This window comes from Oncorhynchus mykiss, unplaced genomic scaffold (genome assembly GCF_013265735.2).
Source record: "Oncorhynchus mykiss isolate Arlee unplaced genomic scaffold, USDA_OmykA_1.1 un_scaffold_590, whole genome shotgun sequence".
NCBI lineage: Eukaryota > Metazoa > Chordata > Actinopteri > Salmoniformes > Salmonidae > Oncorhynchus > Oncorhynchus mykiss.
The window spans coordinates 23,608-51,122 of record NW_023494037.1 but is presented as its reverse complement, the minus strand read 5'-3'; the positions used below and the strand labels follow the sequence as shown (position 1 = coordinate 51,122).

Below are 27,515 nucleotides of genomic sequence, written 5' to 3'. Positions count from 1 at the left end.
GGGGACTCAGTCGGTGTCTCAACTTACAGTTGAAAGTTAGAATACGGAAGGTGCCATTTTGAAAATTTGTTGTGCATCAGCAGTTTTTCTCTTTTTATGTCAGTCATTGACAGTCACTAAATTAGACAGTCACTAATGTCGGAAAAACATTTTTAGATTGGAAAATTAACCTAGCCAGCTTTCTCAACTTGTAGTAATCATGACAAAATATTACAATCTGAGACCTATTGATCTGAAGTCTGTTGCACTTCCACCTCTGTTAGGAACTGTCTGACAGAGAAAAACCATCTAATGAGGGACATTTTAGCAGAGCACTCCCTCTCTCAAGAAACACTGAGAAAGTACTTGATTTCAAGGGGGCGCCAGTATTTGATCCTGAGAAATTGTCTAATAAGGGAGATTTTAGCTTGTGATCAACATAACCTAATAAAGAAAACTCTCTCTTTGAAAACGTACCCATAAAGTGTTTGATTTCAAGTTGACAAAAAAATTACAATCTGAGACCTATTGATCTGAAGTCTATTGGCACTTCCACCTCTGATAGGAACTGTCTGACAGAGAAAAAACATTGAATGAGGGACATTTTAGACTGAGTAACATAACCAAAAAAGGAGCACTCCCTCTCTCAAGATACACTTAGAAAGTACTTGATTTCAAGGGGGCGCCAGTATTTGATCCTGAGAAATTGTCTAATAAGGGAGATTTTAGCTTGTGATCAACATAACCTAATAAAGAAAACTCTCTCTTTGAAAACGTACCCATAAAGTGTTTGATTTCAAGTTGACAAAAAAATTACAATCTGAGACCTATTGATCTGAAGTCTATTGCACTTCCACCTCTGATAGGAACTGTCTGACAGAGAAAAACCATTGAATGAGGGACATTTTAGACTGAGTAACATAACCAAAAAAGGAGCACTCCCTCTCTCAAGATACACTTAGAAAGTACTTGATTTCAAGGGGGGCGCCAGTATTTGATACTGAGAAATTGTCTAATAAGGGAGATTTTAGCTTGTGATCAACATAACCTAATAAAGAAAACTCTCTCTTTGAAAACGTACCCATAAAGTGTTTGATTTCAAGTTGACAAAAAAATTACAATCTGAGACCTATTGATCTGAAGTCTATTGCACTTCCTCCTCTGATAGGAACTGTCTGACAGAGAAAAAACATTGAATGAGGGACATTTTAGACTGAGTAACATAACCAAAAAAGGAGCACTCCCTCTCTCAAATACACTTAGAAAGTACTTGATTTCAAGGGGGTGACAGGATTTGAACTTGAGAAATTGTCTAATAAGGGACAATTTTGCCTGAGTAACATATTCGAAAAAGAGTCCTCTACCCTCAAAATACTCTTAGAAAGCTCTTGATTTAAAGGGGGCATCAGGATTTGAACCTGGGACCTCTTGATCTGCAGTCAAATGCTCTACCACTGAGCTATACCCCCTCTGCTAGAAACTGTCTAAAGGCGGAAAAATTGTCTAATAAGGGACATTATAGCTGGAGATCAACAAAAACTAATGAAGAACACTCTCTCTCTGAAAACATACCCATAAAGTATTTGATTTGAAGATGACAAATATATTACAATCTGAGACCTATTGATCTGAAGTCTGTTGCACTTCCACCTCTGTTAGGAACTGTCTGACAGAGAAAAACCATCTAATGAGGGACATTTAGCAGAGCACTCCCTCTCTCAAGAAACACTGAGAAAGTACTTGATTTCAAGGGGGGCGCCAGTATTTGATCCTGAGAAATTGTCTAATAAGGGAGATTTTAGCTTGTGATCAACATAACCTAATAAAGAAAACTCTCTCTTTGAAAACGTACCCATAAAGTGTTTGATTTCAAGTTGACAAAAAAATTACAATCTGAGACCTATTGATCTGAAGTCTATTGCACTTCCACCTCTGATAGGAACTGTCTGACAGAGAAAAACCATTGAATGAGGGACATTTTAGACTGAGTAACATAACCAAAAAAGGAGCACTCCCTCTCTCAAGATACACTTAGAAAGTACTTGATTTCAAGGGGGGCGCCAGGATTTGATACTGAGAAATTGTCTAACAAGGGAGATTTTAGCTTGTGATCAACATAACCTAATAAAGAAAACTCTCTCTTTGAAAATGTACCCATAAAGTGTTTGATTTCAAGTTGACAAAAAAATTACAATCTGAGACCTATTGATCTGAAGTCTATTGCACTTCCTCCTCTGATAGGAACTGTCTGACAGAGAAAAACCATTGAATGAGGGACATTTTAGACTGAGTAACATAACCAAAAAAGGAGCACTCCCTCTCTCAAATACACTTAGAAAGTACTTGATTTCAAGGGGGTGACAGGATTTGAACGTGAGAAATTGTCTAATAAGGGACAATTTTGCCTGAGTAACATATTCGAAAAAAGAGTCCTCTACCCTCAAAATACTCTTTGAAAGCTACTTGATTTAAAGGGGGCATCAGGATTTGAACCTGGGACCTCTTGATCTGCAGTCAAATGCTCTACCACTGAGCTATACCCCCTCTGCTAGAAACTGTCTAAAGGCGGAAAAAATTGTCTAATAAGGGACATTATAGCTGGAGATCAACAAAAACTAATGAAGAACACTCTCTCTCTGAAAACATACCCATAAAGTATTTGATTTGAAGATGACAAATATATTACAATCTGAGACCTATTGATCTGAAGTCTGTTGCACTTCCACCTCTGTTAGGAACTGTCTGACAGAGAAAAACCATCTAATGAGGGACATTTTAGCAGAGCACTCCCTCTCTCAAGAAACACTGAGAAAGTACTTGATTTCAAGGGGGCGCCAGTATTTGATCCTGAGAAATTGTCTAATAAGGGAGATTTTAGCTTGTGATCAACATAACCTAATAAAGAAAACTCTCTCTTTGAAAACGTATCCATAAAGTGTTTGATTTCAAGTTGACAAAAAAATTACAATCTGAGACCTATTGATCTGAAGTCTTTGGCACTTCCACCTCTGATAGGAACTGTCTGACAGAGAAAAAACATTGAATGAGGGACATTTTAGACTGAGTAACATAACCAAAAAAGTAGTACTCCCTCTCTCAAGATACACTTAGAAAGTACTTGATTTCAAGGGGGGCGCCAGTATTTGATCCTGAGAAATTGTCTAATAAGGGAGATTTTAGCTTGTGATCAACATAACCTAATAAAGAAAACTCTCTCTTTGAAAATGTACCCATAAAGTGTTTGATTTCAAGTTGACAAAAAAATTACAATCTGAGACCTATTGATCTGAAGTCTATTGCACTTCCACCTCTGATAGGAACTGTCTGACAGAGAAAAAACATTGAATGAGGGACATTTTAGACTGAGTAACATAACCAAAAAAGTAGCACTCCACTCTCTCAAGATACACTTAGAAAGTAGTTGATTTCAAGGGGGTGCCAGGATTTGAACTTGAGAAATAGTCTAATAAGGGACAATTTTCCCTGAGTAACATATACCGAAAAAAGAGTCCTCTACCCTCAAAATACTCTTAGAAAGCTACTTGATTTAAAGGGGGCATCAGGATTTGAACCTGGGACCTCTTGATCTGCAGTCAAATGCTCTACCACTGAGCTATACCCCCTCTGCTAGAAACTGTCTAAAGGCGGAAAAATTGTCTAATAAGGGACATTATAGCTGGAGATCAACAAAACTAATGAAGAACACTCTCTTCTCTGAAAACATACCCATAAAGTATTTGATTTGAAGATGACAAATATATTACAATCTGAGACCTATTGATCTGAAGTCTGTTGCACTTCCACCTCTGTTAGGAACTGTCTGACAGAGAAAAAACATTGAATGAGGGACATTTTAGACTGAGTAACATAACCAAAAAAGGAGCACTCCCTCTCTCAAGATACACTTAGAAAGTAGTTGATTTCAAGGGGGTGACAGGATTTGAACGTGAGAAATTAGTCTAATAAGGGACAATTTTGCCTGAGTAACATATACCGAAAAAAGAGTCCTCTACCCTCAAAATACTCATAGAAAGCTCTTGATTTTAAGGGGGCACAGGATTTGAACCTGGGACCTCTTGATCTGCAGTCAAATGCTCTACCACTGAGCTATACCCCCTCTGCTAGAGAACTGTCTAAAGGCAGAAAAATTGTCCAATAAGGGACATTATAGCTGTAGATCAACAAAACTAATATAGAACACTCTCTCTCTCTGAAAACATACCCATAAAGTATTTGATTTGAAGATGACAAATATATTACAATCTGAGACCTATTGATCTGAAGTCTATTGCACTTCCTCCTCTGATAGGAACTGTCTGACAGAGAAAAACCATTGAATGAGGGACATTTTAGACTGAGTAACATAACCAAAAAAGGAGCACTCCCTCTCTCAAAATACACTTAGAAAGTACTTGATTTCAAGGGGGTGCCAGGATTTGAACGTGAGAAATTGTCTAATAAGGGACAATTTTGCCTGAGTAACATATTCGAAAAAAGAGTCCTCTACCCTCAAAATACTCTTTGAAAGCTCTTGATTTTAAGGGGGCATCAGGATTTGAACCTGGGACCTCTTGATCTGCAGTCAAATGCTCTACCACTGAGCTATACCCCCTCTGCTAGAAACTGTCCTAAAGGCGGAAAAATTGTCTAATAAGGGACATTATAGCTGGAGATCAACAAAATCTAATGAAGAACACTCTTCTCTCTGAAAACATACCCATAAAGTATTTGATTTGAAGATGACAAATATATTACAATCTGAGACCTATTGATCTGAAGTCTGTTGCACTTCCACCTCTGTTAGGAACTGTCTGACAGAGAAAAAACCATCTAATGAGGGACATTTTAGCAGAGCACTCCCTCTCTCAAGAAACACTGAGAAAGTACTTGATTTCAAGGGGGCGCCAGTATTTGATCCTGAGAAATTGTCTAATAAGGGAGATTTTAGCTTGTGATCAACATAACCTAATAAAGAAAACTCTCTCTTTGAAAACGTATCCCATAAAGTGTTTGATTTCAAGTTGACAAAAAAATTACAATCTGAGACCTATTGATCTGAAGTCTTTGGCACTTCCACCTCTGATAGGAACTGTCTGACAGAGAAAAAACATTGAATGAGGGACATTTTAGACTGAGTAACATAACCAAAAAAGGAGCACTCCCTCTCTCAAGATACACTTAGAAAGTACTTGATTTCAAGGGGGCGCCAGTATTTGATCCTGAGAAATTGTCTAATAAGGGAGATTTTAGCTTGTGATCAACATAACCTAATAAAGAAAACTCTCTCTTTGAAAACGTACCCATAAAGTGTTTGATTTCAAGTTGACAAAAAAATTAGAATCTGAGACATATTGATCTGAAGTCTATTGCACTTCCACCTCTGATAGGAACTGTCTGACAGAGAAAAAACATTGAATGAGGGACATTTTAGACTGAGTAACATAACCAAAAAAGTAGCACTCCACCTCTCAAGATACACTTAGAAAGTAGTTGATTTCAAGGGGGTGCCAGGATTTGAACGTGAGAAATAGTCTAATAAGGGACAATTTTCCCTGAGTAACATATACCAAAAAAGAGTCCTCTACCCTCAAAATACTCATTAGAAAGCTCTTGATTTTAAGGGGGCATCAGGGATTTGAACCTGGGACCTCTTGATCTGCAGTCAAATGCTCTACCACTGAGCTATACCCCCTCTGCTAGAAACTGTCTAAAGGCAGAAAAATTGTCCAATAAGGGACATTATAGCTGTAGATCAACAAAAACTAATATAGAACACTCTCTCTCTCTGAAAACATACCCATAAAGTATTTGATTTGAAGATGACAAATATATTACAATCTGAGACCTATTGATCTGAAGTCTATTGCACTTCCTCCTCTGATAGGAACTGTCTGACAGAGAAAAAACATTGAATGAGGGACATTTTAGACTGAGTAACATAACCAAAAAAGGAGCACTCCCTCTCTCAAAATACACTTAGAAAGTACTTGATTTCAAGGGGGTTTCAGGATTTGAACTTGAGAAATTGTCTAATAAGGGACAATTTTGCCTGAGTAACATATTCGGAAAAAAAAGTCATCTACCCTCAAAATACTCTTTGAAAGCTCTTGATTTTAAGGGGGCATCAGGATTTTAACCTGGGACCTCTTGATCTGCAGTCAAATGCTCTACCACTGAGCTATACCCCCTCTGCTAGAAACTGCCTAAAGGCAGAAAAATTGTCCAATAAGGGACATTATAGCTGTAGAACCCAGAAAGTATATGATTTCAAGATGACAAATATATTACAATCTGAGACCTATTGATCTGAAGTCTGTTGCACTTCCACCTCTGTTAGGAACTGTCTGACAGAGAAAAACCATCTAATGAGGGACATTTTAGCAGAGCACTCCCTCTCTCAAGAAACACTGAGAAAGTACTTGATTTCAAGGGGGCGCCAGTATTTGATCCTGAGAAATTGTCTAATAAGGGAGATTTTAGCTTGTGATCAACATAACCTAATAAAGAAAACTCTCTCTTTGAAAACGTACCCATAAAGTGTTTGATTTCAAGTTGACAAAAAAATTACAATCTGAGACCTATTGATCTGAAGTCTTTGGCACTTCCACCTCTGATAGGAACTGTCTGACAGAGAAAAACCATTGAATGAGGGACATTTTAGACTGAGTAACATAACCAAAAAAGGAGCACTCCCTCTCTCAAGATACACTTAGAAAGTACTTGATTTCAAGGGGGCGCCAGTATTTGATCCTGAGAAATTGTCTAATAAGGGAGATTTTAGCTTGTGATCAACATAACCTAATAAAGAAAACTCTCTCTTTGAAAACGTACCCATAAAGTGTTTGATTTCAAGTTGACAAAAAAATTACAATCTGAGACCTATTGATCTGAAGTCTATTGCACTTCCACCTCTGATAGGAACTGTCTGACAGAGAAAAACCATTGAATGAGGGACATTTTAGACTGAGTAACATAACCAAAAAAGGAGCACTCCCTCTCTCAAGATACACTTAGAAAGTACTTGATTTCAAGGGGGTGACAGGATTTGAACTTGAGAAATTGTCTAATAAGGGACAATTTTGCCTGAGTAACATATTCGAAAAAAGAGTCCTCTACCCTCAAAATACTCTTTGAAAGCACTTGATTTAAAGGGGGCATCAGGATTTGAACCTGGGACCTCTTGATCTGCAGTCAAATGCTCTACCACTGAGCTATACCCCCTCTGCTAGAAACTGTCTAAAGGCGGAAAAATTGTCTAATAAGGGACATTATAGCTGGAGATCAACAAAAACTAATGAAGAACACTCTCTCTCTGAAAACATACCCATAAAGTATTTGATTTGAAGATGACAAATATATTACAATCTGAGACCTATTGATCTGAAGTCTGTTGCACTTCCACCTCTGTTAGGAACTGTCTGACAGAGAAAAACCATCTAATGAGGGACATTTTAGCAGAGCACTCCCTCTCTCAAGAAACACTGAGAAAGTACTTGATTTCAAGGGGGGCGCCAGGATTTGATACTGAGAAATTGTCTAACAAGGGAGATTTTAGCTTGTGATCAACATAACCTAATAAAGAAAACTCTCTCTTTGAAAACGTACCCATAAAGTGTTTGATTTCAAGTTGACAAAAAAATTACAATCTGAGACCTATTGATCTGAAGTCTATTGCACTTCCTCCTCTGATAGGAACTGTCTGACAGAGAAAAACCATTGAATGAGGGACATTTTAGACTGAGTAACATAACCAAAAAAGGAGCACTCCCTCTCTCAAAATACACTTAGAAAGTACTTGATTTCAAGGGGGTGACAGGATTTGAACTTGAGAAATTGTCTAATAAGGGACAATTTTGCCTGAGTAACATATTCGAAAAAAGAGTCCTCTACCCTCAAAATACTCTTTGAAAGCACTTGATTTAAAGGGGGCATCAGGATTTGAACCTGGGACCTCTTGATCTGCAGTCAAATGCTCTACCACTGAGCTATACCCCCTCTGCTTGAAACTGTCTAAAGGCCGAAAAATTGTCTAATAAGGGACATTATAGCTGGAGATCAACAAAAACTAATGAAGAACACTCTCTCTCTGAAAACATACCCATAAAGTATTTGATTTGAAGATGACAAATATATTACAATCTGAGACCTATTGATCTGAAGTCTATTGCACTTCCACCTCTGATAGGAACTGTCTGACAGAGAAAAACCATTGAATGAGGGACATTTTAGACTGAGTAACATAACCAAAAAAGGAGCACTCCCTCTCTCAAGATACACTTAGAAAGTACTTGATTTCAAGGGGGGCGCCAGGATTTGATACTGAGAAATTGTCTAATAAGGGAGATTTTAGCTTGTGATCAACATAACCTAATAAAGAAAACTCTCTCTTTGAAAACGTACCCATAAAGTGTTTGATTTCAAGTTGACAAAAAAATTACAATCTGAGACCTATTGATCTGAAGTCTATTGCACTTCCTCCTCTGATAGGAACTGTCTGACAGAGAAAAAACCATTGAATGAGGGACATTTTAGACTGAGTAACATAACCAAAAAAGGAGCACTCCCTCTCTCAAGATACACTTAGAAAGTACTTGATTTCAAGGGGGTGCCAGGATTTGAACTTGAGAAATTGTCTAATAAGGGACAATTTTGCCTGAGTAACATATTCGAAAAAAGAGTCCTCTACCCTCAAAATACTCTTTGAAAGCACTTGATTTAAAGGGGGCATCAGGATTTGAACCTGGGACCTCTTGATCTGCAGTCAAATGCTCTACCACTGAGCTATACCCCCTCTGCTAGAAACTGTCTAAAGGCGGAAAAATTGTCTAATAAGGGACATTATAGCTGGAGATCAACAAAACTAATGAAGAACACTCTCTCTCTGAAAACATACCCATAAAGTATTTGATTTGAAGATGACAAATATATTACAATCTGAGACCTATTGATCTGAAGTCTGTTGCACTTCCACCTCTGTTAGGAACTGTCTGACAGAGAAAAACCATCTAATGAGGGACATTTTAGCAGAGCACTCCCTCTCTCAAGAAACACTGAGAAAGTACTTGATTTCAAGGGGGCGCCAGTATTTGATCCTGAGAAATTGTCTAATAAGGGAGATTTTAGCTTGTGATCAACATAACCTAATAAAGAAAACTCTCTCTTTGAAAACGTACCCATAAAGTGTTTGATTTCAAGTTGACAAAAAAATTACAATCTGAGACCTATTGATCTGAAGTCTATTGCACTTCCTCCTCTGATAGGAACTGTCTGACAGAGAAAAACCATTGAATGAGGGACATTTTAGACTGAGTAACATAACCAAAAAAGGAGCACTCCCTCTCTCAAGATACACTTAGAAAGTACGTGGATTTCAAGGGGGTGCCAGGATTTGAACGTGAGAAATTGTCTAATAAGGGACAATTTTGCCTGAGTAACATATTCGAAAAAAAGAGTCCTCTACCCTCAAAATACTCTTTGAAAGCTCTTGATTTTAAGGGGGCATCAGGATTTGAACCTGGGACCTCTTGATCTGCAGTCAAATGCTCTACCACTGAGCTATACCCCCTCTGCTAGAAACTGTCTAAAGGCGGAAAAATTGTCTAATAAGGGACATTATAGCTGGAGATCGACAAAAACTAATATAGAACACTCTCTCTCTGAAAACATACCCATAAAGTAATTGATTTCTAGATGACAAATATATTACAATCTGAGACCTATTGATCTGAAGTCTGTTGCACTTCCACCTCTGTTAGGAACTGTCTGACAGAGAAAAACCATCTAATGAGGGACATTTTAGCAGAGCACTCCCTCTCTCAAGAAACACTGAGAAAGTACTTGATTTCAAGGGGGGCGCCAGGATTTGATCCTGAGAAATTGTCTAATAAGGGAGATTTTAGCTTGTGATCAACATAACCTAATAAAGAAAACTCTCTCTTTGAAAACGTACCCATAAAGTGTTTGATTTCAAGTTGACAAAAAAATTACAATCTGAGACCTATTGATCTGAAGTCTATTGCACTTCCACCTCTGATAGGAACTGTCTGACAGAGAAAAACCATTGAATGAGGGACATTTTAGACTGAGTAACATAACCAAAAAAGGAGCACTCCCTCTCTCAAGATACACTTAGAAAGTACTTGATTTCAAGGGGGCTGCCAGGACTTTGATACGTGAGAAATTAGTCTAATAAGGGAGATTTTAGCTTGTGATCAACATAACCTAATAAAGAAAACTCTCTCTTTGAAAATGTACCCATAAAGTGTTTGATTTCAAGTTGACAAAAAAATTACAATCTGAGACCTATTGATCTGAAGTCTATTGCACTTCCTCCTCTGATAGGAACTGTCTGACAGAGAAAAACCATTGAATGAGGGACATTTTAGACTGAGTAACATAACCAAAAAAGGAGCACTCCCTCTCTCAAAATACACTTAGAAAGTACTTGATTTCAAGGGGGTGACAGGATTTGAACTTGAGAAATTGTCTAATAAGGGACAATTTTGCCTGAGTAACATATTCGAAAAAAGAGTCCTCTACCCTCAAAATACTCTTTGAAAGCACTTGATTTAAAGGGGCATCAGGATTTGAACCTGGGACCTCTTGATCTGCAGTCAAATGCTCTACCACTGAGCTATACCCCCTCTGCTAGAAACTGTCTAAAGGCGGAAAAATTGTCTAATAAGGGACATTATAGCTGGAGATCAACAAAAACTAATGAAGAACACTCTCTCTCTGAAAACATACCCATAAAGTATTTGATTTGAAGATGACAAATATATTACAATCTGAGACCTATTGATCTGAAGTCTGTTGCACTTCCACCTCTGTTAGGAACTGTCTGACAGAGAAAAACCATCTAATGAGGGACATTTTAGCAGAGCACTCCCTCTCTCAAGAAACACTGAGAAAGTACTTGATTTCAAGGGGGGCGCCAGGATTTGATCCTGAGAAATTGTCTAATAAGGGAGATTTTAGCTTGTGATCAACATAACCTAATAAAGAAAACTCTCTCTTTGAAAACGTACCCATAAAGTGTTTGATTTCAAGTTGACAAAAAAATTACAATCTGAGACCTATTGATCTGAAGTCTATTGCACTTCCACCTCTGATAGGAACTGTCTGACAGAGAAAAAACCATTGAATGAGGGACATTTTAGACTGAGTAACATAACCAAAAAAGGAGCACTCCCTCTCTCAAGATACACTTAGAAAGTAGCTTGATTTCAAGGGGGGCGCCAGGACTTTGATACTGAGAAATTGTCTAATAAGGGAGATTTTAGCTTGTGATCAACATAACCTAATAAAGAAAACTCTCTCTTTGAAAATGTACCCATAAAGTGTTTGATTTCAAGTTGACAAAAAAATTACAATCTGAGACCTATTGATCTGAAGTCTATTGCACTTCCTCCTCTGATAGGAACTGTCTGACAGAGAAAAACCATTGAATGAGGGACATTTTAGACTGAGTAACATAACCAAAAAAGGAGCACTCCCTCTCTCAAAATACACTTAGAAAGTACTTGATTTCAAGGGGGTGACAGGATTTGAACTTGAGAAATTGTCTAATAATGGACAATTTTGCCTGAGTAACATATTCGAAAAAAGAGTCCTCTACCCTCAAAATACTCTTTGAAAGCACTTGATTTAAAGGGGCATCAGGATTTGAACCTGGGACCTCTTGATCTGCAGTCAAATGCTCTACCACTGAGCTATACCCCCTCTGCTAGAAACTGTCCTAAGGCGGAAAAATTGTCTAATAAGGGACATTATAGCTGGAGATCAACAAAATCTAATGAAGAACACTCTTCTCTCTGAAAACATACCCAGAAAGTATTTGATTTGAAGATGACAAATATATTACAATCTGAGACCTATTGATCTGAAGTCTGTTGCACTTCCACCTCTGTTAGGAACTGTCTGACAGAGAAAAACCATCTAATGAGGGACATTTTAGCAGAGCACTCCCTCTCTCAAGAAACACTGAGAAAGTACTTGATTTCAAGGGGGCGCCAGTATTTGATCCTGAGAAATTGTCTAATAAGGGAGATTTTAGCTTGTGATCAACATAACCTAATAAAGAAAACTCTCTCTTTGAAAACGTACCCATAAAGTGTTTGATTTCAAGTTGACAAAAAAATTACAATCTGAGACCTATTGATCTGAAGTCTATTGCACTTCCTCCTCTGATAGGAACTGTCTGACAGAGAAAAACCATTGAATGAGGGACATTTTAGACTGAGTAACATAACCAAAAAAGGAGCACTCCCTCTCTCAAGATACACTTAGAAAGTACTTGATTTCAAGGGGGTGCCAGGATTTGAACGTGAGAAATTGTCTAATAAGGGACAATTTTGCCTGAGTAACATATTCGAAAAAAAGAGTCCTCTACCCTCAAAATACTCTTTGAAAGCTCTTGATTTAAAGGGGGCATCAGGATTTGAACCTGGGACCTCTTGATCTGCAGTCAAATGCTCTACCACTGAGCTATACCCCCTCTGCTAGAAACTGTCTAAAGGCGGAAAAATTGTCTAATAAGGGACATAATAGCTGGAGATCGACAAAACTAATATAGAACACTCTCTCTCTGAAAACATACCCATAAAGTAATTGATTTCTTGATGACAAAAGTATTACAATCTGAGACCTATTGATCTGAAGTCTGTTGCACTTCCACCTCTGTTAGGAACTGTCTGACAGAGAAAAACCATCTAATGAGGGACATTTTAGCAGAGCACTCCCTCTCTCAAGAAACACTGAGAAAGTACTTGATTTCAAGGGGGGCGCCAGGATTTGATACTGAGAAATTGTCTAACAAGGGAGATTTTAGCTTGTGATCAACATAACCTAATAAAGAAAACTCTCTCTTTGAAAACGTACCCATAAAGTGTTTGATTTCAAGTTGACAAAAAAATTACAATCTGAGACCTATTGATCTGAAGTCTATTGCACTTCCTCCTCTGATAGGAACTGTCTGACAGAGAAAAACAATTGAATGAGGGACATTTTAGACTGAGTAACATAACCAAAAAAGGAGCACTCCCTCTCTCAAGATACACTTAGAAAGTACTTGATTTCAAGGGGTGCCAGGATTTGAACGTGAGAAATTGTCTAATAAGGGACAATTTTGCCTGAGTAACATATTCGAAAAAAGAGTCCTCTACCCTCAAAATACTCTTTGAAAGCACTTGATTTAAAGGGGGCATCAGGATTTGAACCTGGGACCTCTTGATCTGCAGTCAAATGCTCTACCACTGAGCTATACCCCCTCTGCTTGAAACTGTCTAAAGGCTGAAAAATTGTCTAATAAGGGACATTATAGCTGGAGCATATCGAGAAAAGAGTCCTCTACCCTCAAAATACTCTCTAGAAAGCCTCTTGATTTTAAAGGGGGCATCATGATTTGAACCTGGGACCTCTTGATCTGCAGTCAAATGCTCTACCACTGAGCTATACCCCCTCTGCTAGAAACTGCTCTAAGGCGGAAAAATTGTCTAATAAGGGACATTATAGCTGGAGATCAACAAAATCTAATGAAGAACACTCTCTCTCTGAAAACATACCCAGAAAGTATTTGATTTGAAGATGACAAATATATTACAATCTGAGACCTATTGATCTGAAGTCTGTTGCACTTCCACCTCTGTTAGGAACTGTCTGACAGAGAAAAACCATCTAATGAGGGACATTTTAGCAGAGCACTCCCTCTCTCAAGAAACACTGAGAAAGTACTTGATTTCAAGGGGGCGCCAGTATTTGATCCTGAGAAATTGTCTAATAAGGGAGATTTTAGCTTGTGATCAACATAACCTAATAAAGAAAACTCTCTCTTTGAAAACGTACCCATAAAGTGTTTGATTTCAAGTTGACAAAAAAATTACAATCTGAGACCTATTGATCTGAAGTCTATTGCACTTCCTCCTCTGATAGGAACTGTCTGACAGAGAAAAACCATTGAATGAGGGACATTTTAGACTGAGTAACATAACCAAAAAAGGAGCACTCCCTCTCTCAAGATACACTTAGAAAGTACTTGATTTCAAGGGGGTGCCAGGATTTGAACGTGAGAAATTGTCTAATAAGGGACAATTTTGCCTGAGTAACATATTCGAAAAAAAGTCCTCTACCCTCAAAATACTCTTGAAAGCTCTTGATTTAAAGGGGGCATCAGGATTTGAACCTGGGACCTCTTGATCTGCAGTCAAATGCTCTACCACTGAGCTATACCCCCTCTGCTAGAAACTGTCTAAAGGCGGAAAAATTGTCTAATAAGGGACATTATAGCTGGAGATCAACAAAAACTAATGAAGAACACTCTCTCTCTCTGAAAACATACCCAGAAAGTATTTGATTTGAAGATGACAAATATATTACAATCTGAGACCTATTGATCTGAAGTCTGTTGCACTTCCACCTCTGTTAGGAACTGTCTGACAGAGAAAAAACATCTAATGAGGGACATTTTAGCAGAGCACTCCCTCTCTCAAGAAACACTGAGAAAGTACTTGATTTCAAGGGGGCGCCAGTATTTGATCCTGAGAAATTGTCTAATAAGGGAGATTTTAGCTTGTGATCAACATAACCTAATAAAGAAAACTCTCTCTTTGAAAACGTACCCATAAAGTGTTTGATTTCAAGTTGACAAAAAAATTACAATCTGAGACCTATTGATCTGAAGTCTATTGCACTTCCACCTCTGATAGGAACTGTCTGACAGAGAAAAACCATTGAATGAGGGACATTTTAGACTGAGTAACATAACCAAAAAAGGAGCACTCCCTCTCTCAAGATACACTTAGAAAGTACTTGATTTCAAGGGGGGCGCCAGTATTTGATACTGAGAAATTGTCTAACTAAGGGAGATTTTAGCTTGTGATCAACATAACCTAATAAAGAAAACTCTCTCTTTGAAAATGTACCCATAAAGTGTTTGATTTCAAGTTGACAAAAAAATTACAATCTGAGACCTATTGATCTGAAGTCTATTGCACTTCCTCCTCTGATAGGAACTGTCTGACAGAGAAAAACCATTGAATGAGGGACATTTTAGACTGAGTAACATAACCAAAAAAGGAGCACTCCCTCTCTCAAAATACACTTAGAAAGTACGTTGATTTCAAGGGGGTGCCAGGATTTGAACGTGAGAAATTGTCTAATAAGGGACAATTTTGCCTGAGTAACATATTCGAAAAAAGAGTCCTCTACCCTCAAAATACTCTTTGAAAGCTCTTGATTTTAAGGGGGCATCAGGGATTTGAACCTGGGACCTCTTGATCTGCAGTCAAATGCTCTACCACTGAGCTATACCCCCTCTGCTAGAAACTGTCTAAAGGCGGAAAAATTGTCTAATAAGGGACATTATAGCTGGAGATCAACAAAACTAATGAAGAACACTCTCTCTCTGAAAACATACCCATAAAGTATTTGATTTGAAGATGACAAATATATTACAATCTGAGACCTATTGATCTGAAGTCTGTTGCACTTCCACCTCTGTTAGGAACTGTCTGACAGAGAAAAACCATCTAATGAGGGACATTTTAGCAGAGCACTCCCTCTCTCAAGAAACACTGAGAAAGTACTTGATTTCAAGGGGGGCGCCAGGATTTGATACTGAGAAATTGTCTAACAAGGGAGATTTTAGCTTGTGATCAACATAACCTAATAAAGAAAACTCTCTCTTTGAAAACGTACCCATAAAGTGTTTGATTTCAAGTTGACAAAAAAATTACAATCTGAGACCTATTGATCTGAAGTCTATTGCACTTCCTCCTCTGATAGGAACTGTCTGACAGAGAAAAACCATTGAATGAGGGACATTTTAGACTGAGTAACATAACCAAAAAAGGAGCACTCCCTCTCTCAAAATACACTTAGAAAGTACTTGATTTCAAGCGGGGTGACAGGATTTGAACTTGAGAAATTGTCTAATAAGGGACAATTTTGCCTGAGTAACATATTCGAAAAAAGAGTCCTCTACCCTCAAAATACTCTTTGAAAGCACTTGATTTAAAGGGGGCATCAGGATTTGAACCTGGGACCTCTTGATCTGCAGTCAAATGCTCTACCACTGAGCTATACCCCCTCTGCTAGAAACTGTCTAAAGGCGGAAAAATTGTCTAATAAGGGACATTATAGCTGGAGATCAACAAAAACTAATGAAGAACACTCTCTCTCTGAAAACATACCCAGAAAGTATTTGATTTGAAGATGACAAATATATTACAATCTGAGACCTATTGATCTGAAGTCTGTTGCACTTCCACCTCTGTTAGGAACTGTCTGACAGAGAAAAACCATCTAATGAGGGACATTTTAGCAGAGCACTCCCTCTCTCAAGAAACACTGAGAAAGTACTTGATTTCAAGGGGGCGCCAGTATTTGATCCTGAGAAATTGTCTAATAAGGGAGATTTTAGCTTGTGATCAACATAACCTAATAAAGAAAACTCTCTCTTTGAAAACGTACCCATAAAGTGTTTGATTTCAAGTTGACAAAAAAATTACAATCTGAGACCTATTGATCTGAAGTCTATTGCACTTCCTCCTCTGATAGGAACTGTCTGACAGAGAAAAACCATTGAATGAGGGACATTTTAGACTGAGTAACATAACCAAAAAAGGAGCACTCCCTCTCTCAAGATACACTTAGAAAGTACTTGATTTCAAGGGGGTGCCAGGATTTGAACGTGAGAAATTGTCTAATAAGGGACAATTTTCGCTTGAGTAACATATTCGAAAAAGAGTCCTCTACCCTCAAAATACTCTCTGAAAGCCCTTGATTTAAAGGGGGCATCAGGATTTGAACCTGGGACCTCTTGATCTGCAGTCAAATGCTCTACCACTGAGCTATACCCCCTCTGCTAGAAACTGTCTAAAGGCGGAAAAATTGTCTAATAAGGGACATTATAGCTGGAGATCAACAAAAACTAATATAGAACACTCTCTCTCTCTGAAAACATACCCAGAAAGTATTTGATTTCAAGATGACAAATAGTATTACAATCTGAGACCTATTGATCTGAAGTCTGTTGCACTTCCACCTCTGTTAGGAACTGTCTGACAGAGAAAAACCATCTAATGAGGGACATTTTAGCAGAGCACTCCCTCTCTCAAGAAACACTGAGAAAGTACTTGATTTCAAGGGGGCGCCAGTATTTGATCCTGAGAAATTGTCTAATAAGGGAGATTTTAGCTTGTGATCAACATAACCTAATAAAGAAAACTCTCTCTTTGAAAACAGTACCCATAAAGTGTTTGATTTCAAGTTGACAAAAAAATTACAATCTGAGACCTATTGATCTGAAGTCTATTGCACTTCCTCCTCTGATAGGAACTGTCTGACAGAGAAAAACCATTGAATGAGGGACATTTTAGACTGAGTAACATAACCAAAAAAGGAGCACTCCCTCTCTCAAGATACACTTAGAAAGTACTTGATTTCAAGGGGGGCGCCAGGATTTGATACTGAGAAATTGTCTAACAAGGGAGATTTTAGCTTGTGATCAACATAACCTAATAAAGAAAACTCTCTCTTTGAAAATGTACCCATAAAGTGTTTGATTTCAAGTTGACAAAAAAATTACAATCTGAGACCTATTGATCTGAAGTCTATTGCACTTCCTCCTCTGATAGGAACTGTCTGACAGAGAAAAACCATTGAATGAGGGACATTTTAGACTGAGTAACATAACCAAAAAAGGAGCACTCCCTCTCTCAAAATACACTTAGAAAGTACTTGATTTCAAGGGGGTGACAGGATTTGAACTTGAGAAATTGTCTAATAATGGACAATTTTGCCTGAGTAACATATTCGAAAAAAGAGTACTCTACCCTCAAAATACTCTTTGAAAGCACTTGATTTAAAGGGGGCATCAGGATTTGAACCTGGGACCTCTTGATCTGCAGTCAAATGCTCTACCACTGAGCTATACCCCCTCTGCTAGAAACTGTCTAAAGGCGGAAAAATTGTCTAATAAGGGACATTATAGCTGGAGATCAACAAAAACTAATGAAGAACACTCTCTCTCTGAAAACATACCCATAAAGTATTTGATTTGAAGATGACAAATATATTACAATCTGAGACCTATTGATCTGAAGTCTGTTGCACTTCCACCTCTGTTAGGAACTGTCTGACAGAGAAAAACCATCTAATGAGGGACATTTTAGCAGAGCACTCCCTCTCTCAAGAAACACTGAGAAAGTACTTGATTTCAAGGGGGGCGCCAGGATTTGATACTGAGAAATTGTCTAACAAGGGAGATTTTAGCTTGTGATCAACATAACCTAATAAAGAAAACTCTCTCTTTGAAAACGTACCCATAAAGTGTTTGATTTCAAGTTGACAAAAAAATTACAATCTGAGACCTATTGATCTGAAGTCTATTGCACTTCCTCCTCTGATAGGAACTGTCTGACAGAGAAAAACCATTGAATGAGGGACATTTTAGACTGAGTAACATAACCAAAAAAGGAGCACTCCCTCTCTCAAAATACACTTAGAAAGTACTTGATTTCAAGCGGGTGACAGGATTTGAACTTGAGAAATTGTCTAATAAGGGACAATTTTGCCTGAGTAACATATTCGAAAAAAGAGTCCTCTACCCTCAAAATACTCTTTGAAAGCACTTGATTTAAAGGGGGCATCAGGATTTGAACCTGGGACCTCTTGATCTGCAGTCAAATGCTCTACCACTGAGCTATACCCCCTCTGCTTGAAACTGTCTAAAGGCCGAAAAATTGTCTAATAAGGGACATTATAGCTGGAGATCAACAAAAACTAATGAAGAACACTCTCTCTCTGAAAACATACCCATAAAGTATTTGATTTGAAGATGACAAATATATTACAATCTGAGACCTATTGATCTGAAGTCTATTGCACTTCCACCTCTGATAGGAACTGTCTGACAGAGAAAAACCATTGAATGAGGGACATTTTAGACTGAGTAACATAACCAAAAAAGGAGCACTCCCTCTCTCAAGATACACTTAGAAAGTACTTGATTTCAAGGGGGGCGCCAGGATTTGATACTGAGAAATTGTCTAACAAGGGAGATTTTAGCTTGTGATCAACATAACCTAATAAAGAAAACTCTCTCTTTGAAAATGTACCCATAAAGTGTTTGATTTCAAGTTGACAAAAAAATTACAATCTGAGACCTATTGATCTGAAGTCTATTGCACTTCCTCCTCTGATAGGAACTGTCTGACAGAGAAAAACCATTGAATGAGGGACATTTTAGACTGAGTAACATAACCAAAAAAGGAGCACTCCCTCTCTCAAAATACACTTAGAAAGTACTTGATTTCAAGGGGGTGACAGGATTTGAACTTGAGAAATTGTCTAATAATGGACAATTTTGCCTGAGTAACATATTCGAAAAAAGAGTCCTCTACCCTCAAAATACTCTTTGAAAGCACTTGATTTAAAGGGGGCATCAGGATTTGAACCTGGGACCTCTTGATCTGCAGTCAAATGCTCTACCACTGAGCTATACCCCCTCTGCTAGAAACTGTCTAAAGGCGGAAAAATTGTCTAATAAGGGACATTATAGCTGGAGATCAACAAAAACTAATGATAGAACACTCTCTCTCTCTGAAAACATACCCATAAAGTATTTGATTTGAAGATGACAAATATATTACAATCTGAGACCTATTGATCTGAAGTCTGTTGCACTTCCACCTCTGTTAGGAACTGTCTGACAGAGAAAAACCATCTAATGAGGGACATTTTAGCAGAGCACTCCCTCTCTCAAGAAACACTGAGAAAGTACTTGATTTCAAGGGGGGCGCCAGGATTTGATACTGAGAAATTGTCTAACTAAGGGAGATTTTAGCTTGTGATCAACATAACCTAATAAAGAAAACTCTCTCTTTGAAAACGTACCCATAAAGTGTTTGATTTCAAGTTGACAAAAAAATTACAATCTGAGACCTATTGATCTGAAGTCTATTGCACTTCCTCCTCTGATAGGAACTGTCTGACAGAGAAAAACCATTGAATGAGGGACATTTTAGACTGAGTAACATAACCAAAAAAGGAGCACTCCCTCTCTCAAAATACACTTAGAAAGTACTTGATTTCAAGCGGGTGACAGGATTTGAACTTGAGAAATTGTCTAATAAGGGACAATTTTGCCTGAGTAACATATTCGAAAAAAGAGTCCTCTACCCTCAAAATACTCTTTGAAAGCACTTGATTTAAAGGGGGCATCAGGATTTGAACCTGGGACCTCTTGATCTGCAGTCAAATGCTCTACCACTGAGCTATACCCCCTCTGCTTGAAACTGTCTAAAGGCCGAAAAATTGTCTAATAAGGGACATTATAGCTGGAGATCAACAAAAACTAATGAAGAACACTCTCTCTCTGAAAACATACCCATAAAGTATTTGATTTGAAGATGACAAATATATTACAATCTGAGACCTATTGATCTGAAGTCTATTGCACTTCCACCTCTGATAGGAACTGTCTGACAGAGAAAAACCATTGAATGAGGGACATTTTAGACTGAGTAACATAACCAAAAAAGGAGCACTCCCTCTCTCAAAATACACTTAGAAAGTACTTGATTTCAAGGGGGGTGACAGGATTTGAACTTGAGAAATTGTCTAATAAGGGACAATTTTGCCTGAGTAACATATTCGGAAAAAAGAGTACTCTACCCTCAAAATACTCTTTGAAAGCACTTGATTTAAAGGGGACATCAGGATTTGAACCTGGGACCTCTTGATCTGCAGTCAAATGCTCTACCACTGAGCTATACCCCCTCTGCTAGAAACTGTCTAAAGGCGGAAAAATTGTCTAATAAGGGACATTATAGCTGGAGATCAACAAAAACTAATGAAGAACACTCTCTCTCTGAAAACAGTACCCATAAAGTATTTGATTTGAAGATGACAAATATATCACAATCTGAGACCTATTGATCTGAAGTCTGTTGCACTTCCAACCTCTGTTAGGAACTGTCTGACAGAGAAAAACCATCTAATGAGGGACATTTTAGCAGAGCACTCCCTCTCTCAAGAAACACTGAGAAAGTACTTGATTTCAAGGGGGGCGCCAGGATTTGATACTGAGAAATTGTCTAACAAGGGAGATTTTAGCTTGTGATCAACATAACCTAATAAAGAAAACTCTCTCTTTGAAAACGTACCCATAAAGTGTTTGATTTCAAGTTGACAAAAAAATTACAATCTGAGACCTATTGATCTGAAGTCTATTGCACTTCCTCCTCTGATAGGAACTGTCTGACAGAGAAAAACCATTGAATGAGGGACATTTTAGACTGAGTAACATAACCAAAAAAGGAGCACTCCCTCTCTCAAAATACACTTAGAAAGTACTTGATTTCAAGCGGGTGACAGGATTTGAACTTGAGAAATTGTCTAATAAGGGACAATTTTGCCTGAGTAACATATTCGAAAAAAGAGTCCTCTACCCTCAAAATACTCTTTGAAAGCACTTGATTTAAAGGGGGCATCAGGATTTGAACCTGGGACCTCTTGATCTGCAGTCAAATGCTCTACCACTGAGCTATACCCCCTCTGCTTGAAACTGTCTAAAGGCCGAAAAATTGTCTAATAAGGGACATTATAGCTGGAGATCAACAAAAACTAATGAAGAACACTCTCTCTCTGAAAACATACCCATAAAGTATTTGATTTGAAGATGACAAATATATTACAATCTGAGACCTATTGATCTGAAGTCTATTGCACTTCCACCTCTGATAGGAACTGTCTGACAGAGAAAAACCATTGAATGAGGGACATTTTAGACTGAGTAACATAACCAAAAAAGGAGCACTCCCTCTCTCAAGATACACTTAGAAAGTACTTGATTTCAAGGGGGGCGCCAGGATTTGATACTGAGAAATTGTCTAACAAGGGAGATTTTAGCTTGTGATCAACATAACCTAATAAAGAAAACTCTCTCTTTGAAAATGTACCCATAAAGTGTTTGATTTCAAGTTGACAAAAAAATTACAATCTGAGACCTATTGATCTGAAGTCTATTGCACTTCCTCCTCTGATAGGAACTGTCTGACAGAGAAAAACCATTGAATGAGGGACATTTTAGACTGAGTAACATAACCAAAAAAGGAGCACTCCCTCTCTCAAAATACACTTAGAAAGTACTTGATTTCAAGGGGGTGACAGGATTTGAACTTGAGAAATTGTCTAATAATGGACAATTTTGCCTGAGTAACATATTCGAAAAAAGAGTCCTCTACCTCACTCAAAATACTCTTTGAAAGCACTTGATTTAAAGGGGGCATCATGATTTGAACCTGGGACCTCTTGATCTGCAGTCAAATGCTCTACCACTGAGCTTATACCCCCTCTGCTAGAAACTGTCTAAAGGCGGAAAAATTGTCTAATAAGGGACATTATAGCTGGAGATCAACAAAAACTAATATAGAACACTCTCTCTCTCTGAAAACATACCCAGAAAGTATTTGATTTCAAGATGACAAATATATTACAATCTGAGACCTATTGATCTGAAGTCTGTTGCACTTCCACCTCTGTTAGGAACTGTCTGACAGAGAAAAACCATCTAATGAGGGACATTTTTAGCAGAGCACTCCCTCTCTCAAGATACACTTAGAAAGTACTTGATTTCAAGGGGGCGCCAGTATTTGATCCTGAGAAATTGTCTAATAAGGGAGATTTTAGCTTGTGATCAACATAACCTAATAAAGAAAACTCTCTCTTTGAAAACGTACCCATAAAGTGTTTGATTTCAAGTTGACAAAAAAATTACAATCTGAGACCTATTGATCTGAAGTCTATTGCACTTCCACCTCTGATAGGAACTGTCTGACAGAGAAAAACCATTGAATGAGGGACATTTTAGACTGAGTAACATAACCAAAAAAGGAGCACTCCCTCTCTCAAAATACACTTAGAAAGTACTTGATTTCAAGGGGGTGACAGGATTTGAACTTGAGAAATTGTCTAATAATGGACAATTTTGCCTGAGTAACATATTCGAAAAAAGAGTCCTCTACCCTCAAAATACTCTTTGAAAGCACTTGATTTAAAGGGGGCATCAGGATTTGAACCTGGGACCTCTTGATCTGCAGTCAAATGCTCTACCACTGAGCTATACCCCCTCTGCTTGAAACTGTCTAAAGGCCGAAAAATTGTCTAATAAGGGACATTATAGCTGGAGATCAACAAAAACTAATGAAGAACACTCTCTCTCTGAAAACATACCCATAAAGTATTTGATTTGAAGATGACAAATATATTACAATCTGAGACCTATTGATCTGAAGTCTATTGCACTTCCACCTCTGATAGGAACTGTCTGACAGAGAAAAACCATTGAATGAGGGACATTTTAGACTGAGTAACATAACCAAAAAAGGAGCACTCCCTCTCTCAAGATACACTTAGAAAGTACTTGATTTCAAGGGGGGCGCCAGGATTTGATACTGAGAAATTGTCTAACAAGGGAGATTTTAGCTTGTGATCAACATAACCTAATAAAGAAAACTCTCTCTTTGAAAATGTACCCATAAAGTGTTTGATTTCAAGTTGACAAAAAAATTACAATCTGAGACCTATTGATCTGAAGTCTATTGCACTTCCTCCTCTGATAGGAACTGTCTGACAGAGAAAAACCATTGAATGAGGGACATTTTAGACTGAGTAACATAACCAAAAAAGGAGCACTCCCTCTCTCAAGATACACTTAGAAAGTACTTGATTTCAAGGGGGTGCCAGGATTTGAACGTGAGAAATTGTCTAATAAGGGACAATTTCGCTTGAGTAACACTATTCGAAAAAAGTGTCCTCTACCCTCAAAATACTCTCTGAAAGCCCTTGATTTAAAGGGGGCATCATGATTTGAACCTGGGACCTCTTGATCTGCAGTCAAATGCTCTACCACTGAGTTATACCCCCTCTGCTAGAAACTGTCTAAAGGCGGAAAAATTGTCTAATAAGGGACATTATAGCTGGAGATCAACAAAAACTAATATAGAACACTCTCTCTCTCTGAAAACATACCCAGAAAGTATTTGATTTCAAGATGACAAATATATTACAATCTGAGACCTATTGATCTGAAGTCTGTTGCACTTCCACCTCTGTTAGGAACTGTCTGACAGAGAAAAACCATCTAATGAGGGACATTTTTAGCAGAGCACTCCCTCTCTCAAGATACACTTAGAAAGTACTTGATTTCAAGGGGGCGCCATGTATTTGATCCTGAGAAATTGTCTAATAAGGGAGATTTTAGCTTGTGATCAACATAACCTAATAAAGAAAACTCTCTCTTTGAAAACGTACCCATAAAGTGTTTGATTTCAAGTTGACAAAAAAATTACAATCTGAGACATATTGATCTGAAGTCTATTGCACTTCCACCTCTGATAGGAACTGTCTGACAGAGAAAAAACATTGAATGAGGGACATTTTAGACTGAGTAACATAACCAAAAAAGTAGCACTCCACCTCTCAAGATACACTTAGAAAGTAGTTGATTTCAAGGGGTTGCCAGGATTTGAACGTGAGAAATAGTCTAATAAGGGACAATTTTCCCTGAGTAACATATACCAGAAAAGAGTCCTCTACCCTCAAAATACTCTTAGAAAGCTCTTGATTTTAAGGGGGCACCAGGATTTGAACCTGGGACCTCTTGATCTGCAGTCAAATGCTCTACCACTGAGCTATACCCCCTCTGCTAGAAACTGCCTGAAGGCGGAAAAATTGTCTAATAAGGGACATTATAGCTGGAGATCAACAAAATCTAATGAAGAACACTCTTTCTCTGAAAACATACCCAGAAAGTATTTGATTTGAAGATGACAAATATATTACAATCTGAGACCTATTGATCTGAAGTCTGTTGCACTTCCACCTCTGTTAGGAACTGTCTGACAGAGAAAAACCATCTAATGAGGGACATTTTAGCAGAGCACTCCCTCTCTCAAGAAACACTGAGAAAGTACTTGATTTCAAGGGGGCGCCAGTATTTGATCCTGAGAAATTGTCTAATAAGGGAGATTTTAGCTTGTGATCAACATAACCTAATAAAGAAAACTCTCTCTTTGAAAACGTACCCATAAAGTGTTTGATTTCAAGTTGACAAAAAAATTACAATCTGAGACCTATTGATCTGAAGTCTATTGCACTTCCTCCTCTGATAGGAACTATCTGACAGAGAAAAACCATTGAATGAGGGACATTTTAGACTGAGTAACATAACCAAAAAAGGAGCACTCCCTCTCTCAAGATACACTTAGAAAGTACTTGATTTCAAGGGGGTGCCAGGATTTGAACGTGAGAAATTGTCTAATAAGGGACAATTTCGCTTGAGTAACATATTCGAAAAAAGTGAACTCTACCCTCAAAATACTCTCTGAAAGCCCTTGATTTAAAGGGGGCATCATGATTTGAACCTGGGACCTCTTGATCTGCAGTCAAATGCTCTACCACTGAGTTATACCCCCTCTGCTAGAAACTGTCTAAAGGCGGAAAAATTGTCTAATAAGGGACATTATAGCTGGAGATCAACAAAAACTAATATAGAACACTCTCTCTCTCTGAAAACATACCCAGAAAGTATTTGATTTCAAGATGACAAATGTATTACAATCTGAGACCTATTGATCTGAAGTCTGTTGCACTTCCACCTCTGTTAGGAACTGTCTGACAGAGAAAAACCATCTAATGAGGGACATTTTTGCAGAGCACTCCCTCTCTCAAGAAACACTGAGAAAGTACTTGATTTCAAGGGGGCGCCAGTATTTGATCCTGAGAAATTGTCTAATAAGGGAGATTTTAGCTTGTGATCAACATAACCTAATAAAGAAAACTCTCTCTTTGAAAACATACCCATAAAGTGTTTGATTTCAAGTTGACAAAAAAATTACAATCTGAGACCTATTGATCTGAAGTCTATTGCACTTCCTCCTCTGATAGGAACTGTCTGACAGAGAAAAAACATTGAATGAGGGACATTTTAGACTGAGTAACATAACCAAAAAAGGAGCACTCCCTCTCTCAAGATACACTTAGAAAGTACGTGGTTTCAAGGGGGTGCCAGGATTTGAACGTGAGAAATTGTCTAATAAGGGACAATTTTGCCTGAGTAACATATTCAAAAAAGGAGCACTCCCTCTCTCAAGATACACTTAGAAAGTACTTGATTTCAAGGGGGGCGCCAGGATTTGATACTGAGAAATTGTCTAACAAGGGAGATTTTAGCTTGTGATCAACATAACCTAATAAAGAAAACTCTCTCTTTGAAAATGTACCCATAAAGTGTTTGATTTCAAGTTGACAAAAAAATTACAATCTGAGACCTATTGATCTGAAGTCTATTGCACTTCCTCCTCTGATAGGAACTGTCTGACAGAGAAAAACCATTGAATGAGGGACATTTTAGACTGAGTAACATAACCAAAAAAGGAGCACTCCCTCTCTCAAGATACACTTAGAAAGTACTTGATTTCAAGGGGGTGCCAGGATTTGAACGTGAGAAATTGTCTAATAAGGGACAATTTCGCTGAGTAACACATTCGAAAAAAGTGTCCTCTACCCTCAAAATACTCTCTGAAAGCCCTTGATTTAAAGGGGGCATCATGATTTGAACCTGGGACCTCTTGATCTGCAGTCAAATGCTCTACCACTGAGTTATACCCCCTCTGCTAGAAACTGTCTAAAGGCGGAAAAATTGTCTAATAAGGGACATTATAGCTGGAGATCAACAAAAACTAATATAGAACACTCTCTCTCTCTGAAAACATACCCAGAAAGTATTTGATTTCAAGATGACAAATATATTACAATCTGAGACCTATTGATCTGAAGTCTGTTGCACTTCCACCTCTGTTAGGAACTGTCTGACAGAGAAAAACCATCTAATGAGGGACTTTTTTGCAGAGCACTCCCTCTCTCAAGATACACTTAGAAAGTACTTGATTTCAAGGGGGCGCCTGTATTTGATCCTGAGAAATTGTCTAATAAGGGAGATTTTAGCTTGTGATCAACATAACCTAATAAAGAAAACTCTCTCTTTGAAAACGTACCCATAAAGTGTTTGATTTCAAGTTGACAAAAAAATAAAATCTGAGACATATTGATCTGAAGTCTATTGCACTTCCACCTCTGATAGGAACTGTCTGACAGAGAAAAAACATTGAATGAGGGACATTTTAGACTGAGTAACATTACCAAAAAAGTAGCACTCCACCTCTCAAGATACACTTAGAAAGTAGTTGATTTCAAGGGGTTGCCAGGATTTGAACGTGAGCAATAGTCTAATAAGGGACAATTTTCCCTGAGCAACATATACCAGAAAAGAGTCCTCTACCCTCAAAATACTCTTTGAAAGCTCTTGATTTTAAGGGGGCACCAGGATTTGAACCTGGGACCTCTTGATCTGCAGTCAAATGCTCTACCACTGAGCTATACCCCCTCTGCTAGAAACTGCCTGAAGGCGGAAAAATTGTCTAATAAGGGACATTATAGCTGGAGATCAACAAAATCTAATGAAGAACACTCTTTCT

The 27,515-nt window shown here is 38.0% G+C and overlaps 33 non-coding genes across 33 annotated transcripts; all 33 read right to left on the bottom strand.

Annotated features, from left to right (window-relative positions):
• Positions 1–1,376: 1,376 nt before the first annotated feature.
• Positions 1,377–1,448, bottom strand: trnac-gca. Its single transcript has one exon. It is a non-coding gene; the product is annotated as a tRNA-Cys (tRNA).
• A 1,003-nt stretch (positions 1,449–2,451) lies between these two features.
• Positions 2,452–2,523, bottom strand: trnac-gca. Its single transcript has one exon. It is a non-coding gene; the product is annotated as a tRNA-Cys (tRNA).
• Positions 2,524–3,530: 1,007 nt separating this feature from the next.
• Positions 3,531–3,602, bottom strand: trnac-gca. Its single transcript has one exon. It is a non-coding gene; the product is annotated as a tRNA-Cys (tRNA).
• Positions 3,603–4,023: 421 nt separating this feature from the next.
• trnac-gca lies at positions 4,024–4,098 on the bottom strand. Its single transcript has one exon. It is a non-coding gene; the product is annotated as a tRNA-Cys (tRNA).
• A 421-nt stretch (positions 4,099–4,519) lies between these two features.
• On the bottom strand, positions 4,520–4,591 carry trnac-gca. The gene has a single exon. It is a non-coding gene; the product is annotated as a tRNA-Cys (tRNA).
• A 1,007-nt stretch (positions 4,592–5,598) lies between these two features.
• trnac-gca lies at positions 5,599–5,671 on the bottom strand. Its single transcript has one exon. It is a non-coding gene; the product is annotated as a tRNA-Cys (tRNA).
• Positions 5,672–6,095: 424 nt separating this feature from the next.
• trnac-gca lies at positions 6,096–6,167 on the bottom strand. Its single transcript has one exon. It is a non-coding gene; the product is annotated as a tRNA-Cys (tRNA).
• Positions 6,168–7,128: 961 nt separating this feature from the next.
• Positions 7,129–7,200, bottom strand: trnac-gca. The gene has a single exon. It is a non-coding gene; the product is annotated as a tRNA-Cys (tRNA).
• Positions 7,201–7,902: 702 nt separating this feature from the next.
• trnac-gca lies at positions 7,903–7,974 on the bottom strand. The gene has a single exon. It is a non-coding gene; the product is annotated as a tRNA-Cys (tRNA).
• Positions 7,975–8,698: 724 nt separating this feature from the next.
• On the bottom strand, positions 8,699–8,770 carry trnac-gca. Its single transcript has one exon. It is a non-coding gene; the product is annotated as a tRNA-Cys (tRNA).
• A 702-nt stretch (positions 8,771–9,472) lies between these two features.
• trnac-gca lies at positions 9,473–9,544 on the bottom strand. Its single transcript has one exon. It is a non-coding gene; the product is annotated as a tRNA-Cys (tRNA).
• A 1,006-nt stretch (positions 9,545–10,550) lies between these two features.
• Positions 10,551–10,622, bottom strand: trnac-gca. Its single transcript has one exon. It is a non-coding gene; the product is annotated as a tRNA-Cys (tRNA).
• Positions 10,623–11,628: 1,006 nt separating this feature from the next.
• Positions 11,629–11,700, bottom strand: trnac-gca. The gene has a single exon. It is a non-coding gene; the product is annotated as a tRNA-Cys (tRNA).
• A 703-nt stretch (positions 11,701–12,403) lies between these two features.
• On the bottom strand, positions 12,404–12,475 carry trnac-gca. The gene has a single exon. It is a non-coding gene; the product is annotated as a tRNA-Cys (tRNA).
• A 700-nt stretch (positions 12,476–13,175) lies between these two features.
• Positions 13,176–13,247, bottom strand: trnac-gca. Its single transcript has one exon. It is a non-coding gene; the product is annotated as a tRNA-Cys (tRNA).
• Positions 13,248–13,366: 119 nt separating this feature from the next.
• trnac-gca lies at positions 13,367–13,438 on the bottom strand. Its single transcript has one exon. It is a non-coding gene; the product is annotated as a tRNA-Cys (tRNA).
• A 699-nt stretch (positions 13,439–14,137) lies between these two features.
• trnac-gca lies at positions 14,138–14,209 on the bottom strand. The gene has a single exon. It is a non-coding gene; the product is annotated as a tRNA-Cys (tRNA).
• Positions 14,210–15,216: 1,007 nt separating this feature from the next.
• Positions 15,217–15,289, bottom strand: trnac-gca. Its single transcript has one exon. It is a non-coding gene; the product is annotated as a tRNA-Cys (tRNA).
• Positions 15,290–15,991: 702 nt separating this feature from the next.
• Positions 15,992–16,063, bottom strand: trnac-gca. Its single transcript has one exon. It is a non-coding gene; the product is annotated as a tRNA-Cys (tRNA).
• A 701-nt stretch (positions 16,064–16,764) lies between these two features.
• Positions 16,765–16,836, bottom strand: trnac-gca. Its single transcript has one exon. It is a non-coding gene; the product is annotated as a tRNA-Cys (tRNA).
• A 1,007-nt stretch (positions 16,837–17,843) lies between these two features.
• Positions 17,844–17,915, bottom strand: trnac-gca. Its single transcript has one exon. It is a non-coding gene; the product is annotated as a tRNA-Cys (tRNA).
• A 702-nt stretch (positions 17,916–18,617) lies between these two features.
• On the bottom strand, positions 18,618–18,689 carry trnac-gca. The gene has a single exon. It is a non-coding gene; the product is annotated as a tRNA-Cys (tRNA).
• A 723-nt stretch (positions 18,690–19,412) lies between these two features.
• trnac-gca lies at positions 19,413–19,484 on the bottom strand. Its single transcript has one exon. It is a non-coding gene; the product is annotated as a tRNA-Cys (tRNA).
• A 706-nt stretch (positions 19,485–20,190) lies between these two features.
• trnac-gca lies at positions 20,191–20,262 on the bottom strand. Its single transcript has one exon. It is a non-coding gene; the product is annotated as a tRNA-Cys (tRNA).
• A 423-nt stretch (positions 20,263–20,685) lies between these two features.
• On the bottom strand, positions 20,686–20,757 carry trnac-gca. The gene has a single exon. It is a non-coding gene; the product is annotated as a tRNA-Cys (tRNA).
• A 704-nt stretch (positions 20,758–21,461) lies between these two features.
• Positions 21,462–21,533, bottom strand: trnac-gca. Its single transcript has one exon. It is a non-coding gene; the product is annotated as a tRNA-Cys (tRNA).
• Positions 21,534–22,259: 726 nt separating this feature from the next.
• Positions 22,260–22,332, bottom strand: trnac-gca. The gene has a single exon. It is a non-coding gene; the product is annotated as a tRNA-Cys (tRNA).
• A 704-nt stretch (positions 22,333–23,036) lies between these two features.
• Positions 23,037–23,108, bottom strand: trnac-gca. Its single transcript has one exon. It is a non-coding gene; the product is annotated as a tRNA-Cys (tRNA).
• A 724-nt stretch (positions 23,109–23,832) lies between these two features.
• trnac-gca lies at positions 23,833–23,904 on the bottom strand. Its single transcript has one exon. It is a non-coding gene; the product is annotated as a tRNA-Cys (tRNA).
• Positions 23,905–24,609: 705 nt separating this feature from the next.
• Positions 24,610–24,681, bottom strand: trnac-gca. The gene has a single exon. It is a non-coding gene; the product is annotated as a tRNA-Cys (tRNA).
• A 701-nt stretch (positions 24,682–25,382) lies between these two features.
• Positions 25,383–25,454, bottom strand: trnac-gca. The gene has a single exon. It is a non-coding gene; the product is annotated as a tRNA-Cys (tRNA).
• A 1,124-nt stretch (positions 25,455–26,578) lies between these two features.
• trnac-gca lies at positions 26,579–26,650 on the bottom strand. Its single transcript has one exon. It is a non-coding gene; the product is annotated as a tRNA-Cys (tRNA).
• A 702-nt stretch (positions 26,651–27,352) lies between these two features.
• Positions 27,353–27,424, bottom strand: trnac-gca. The gene has a single exon. It is a non-coding gene; the product is annotated as a tRNA-Cys (tRNA).
• Between the last annotated feature and the right edge of the window lie 91 nt (positions 27,425–27,515).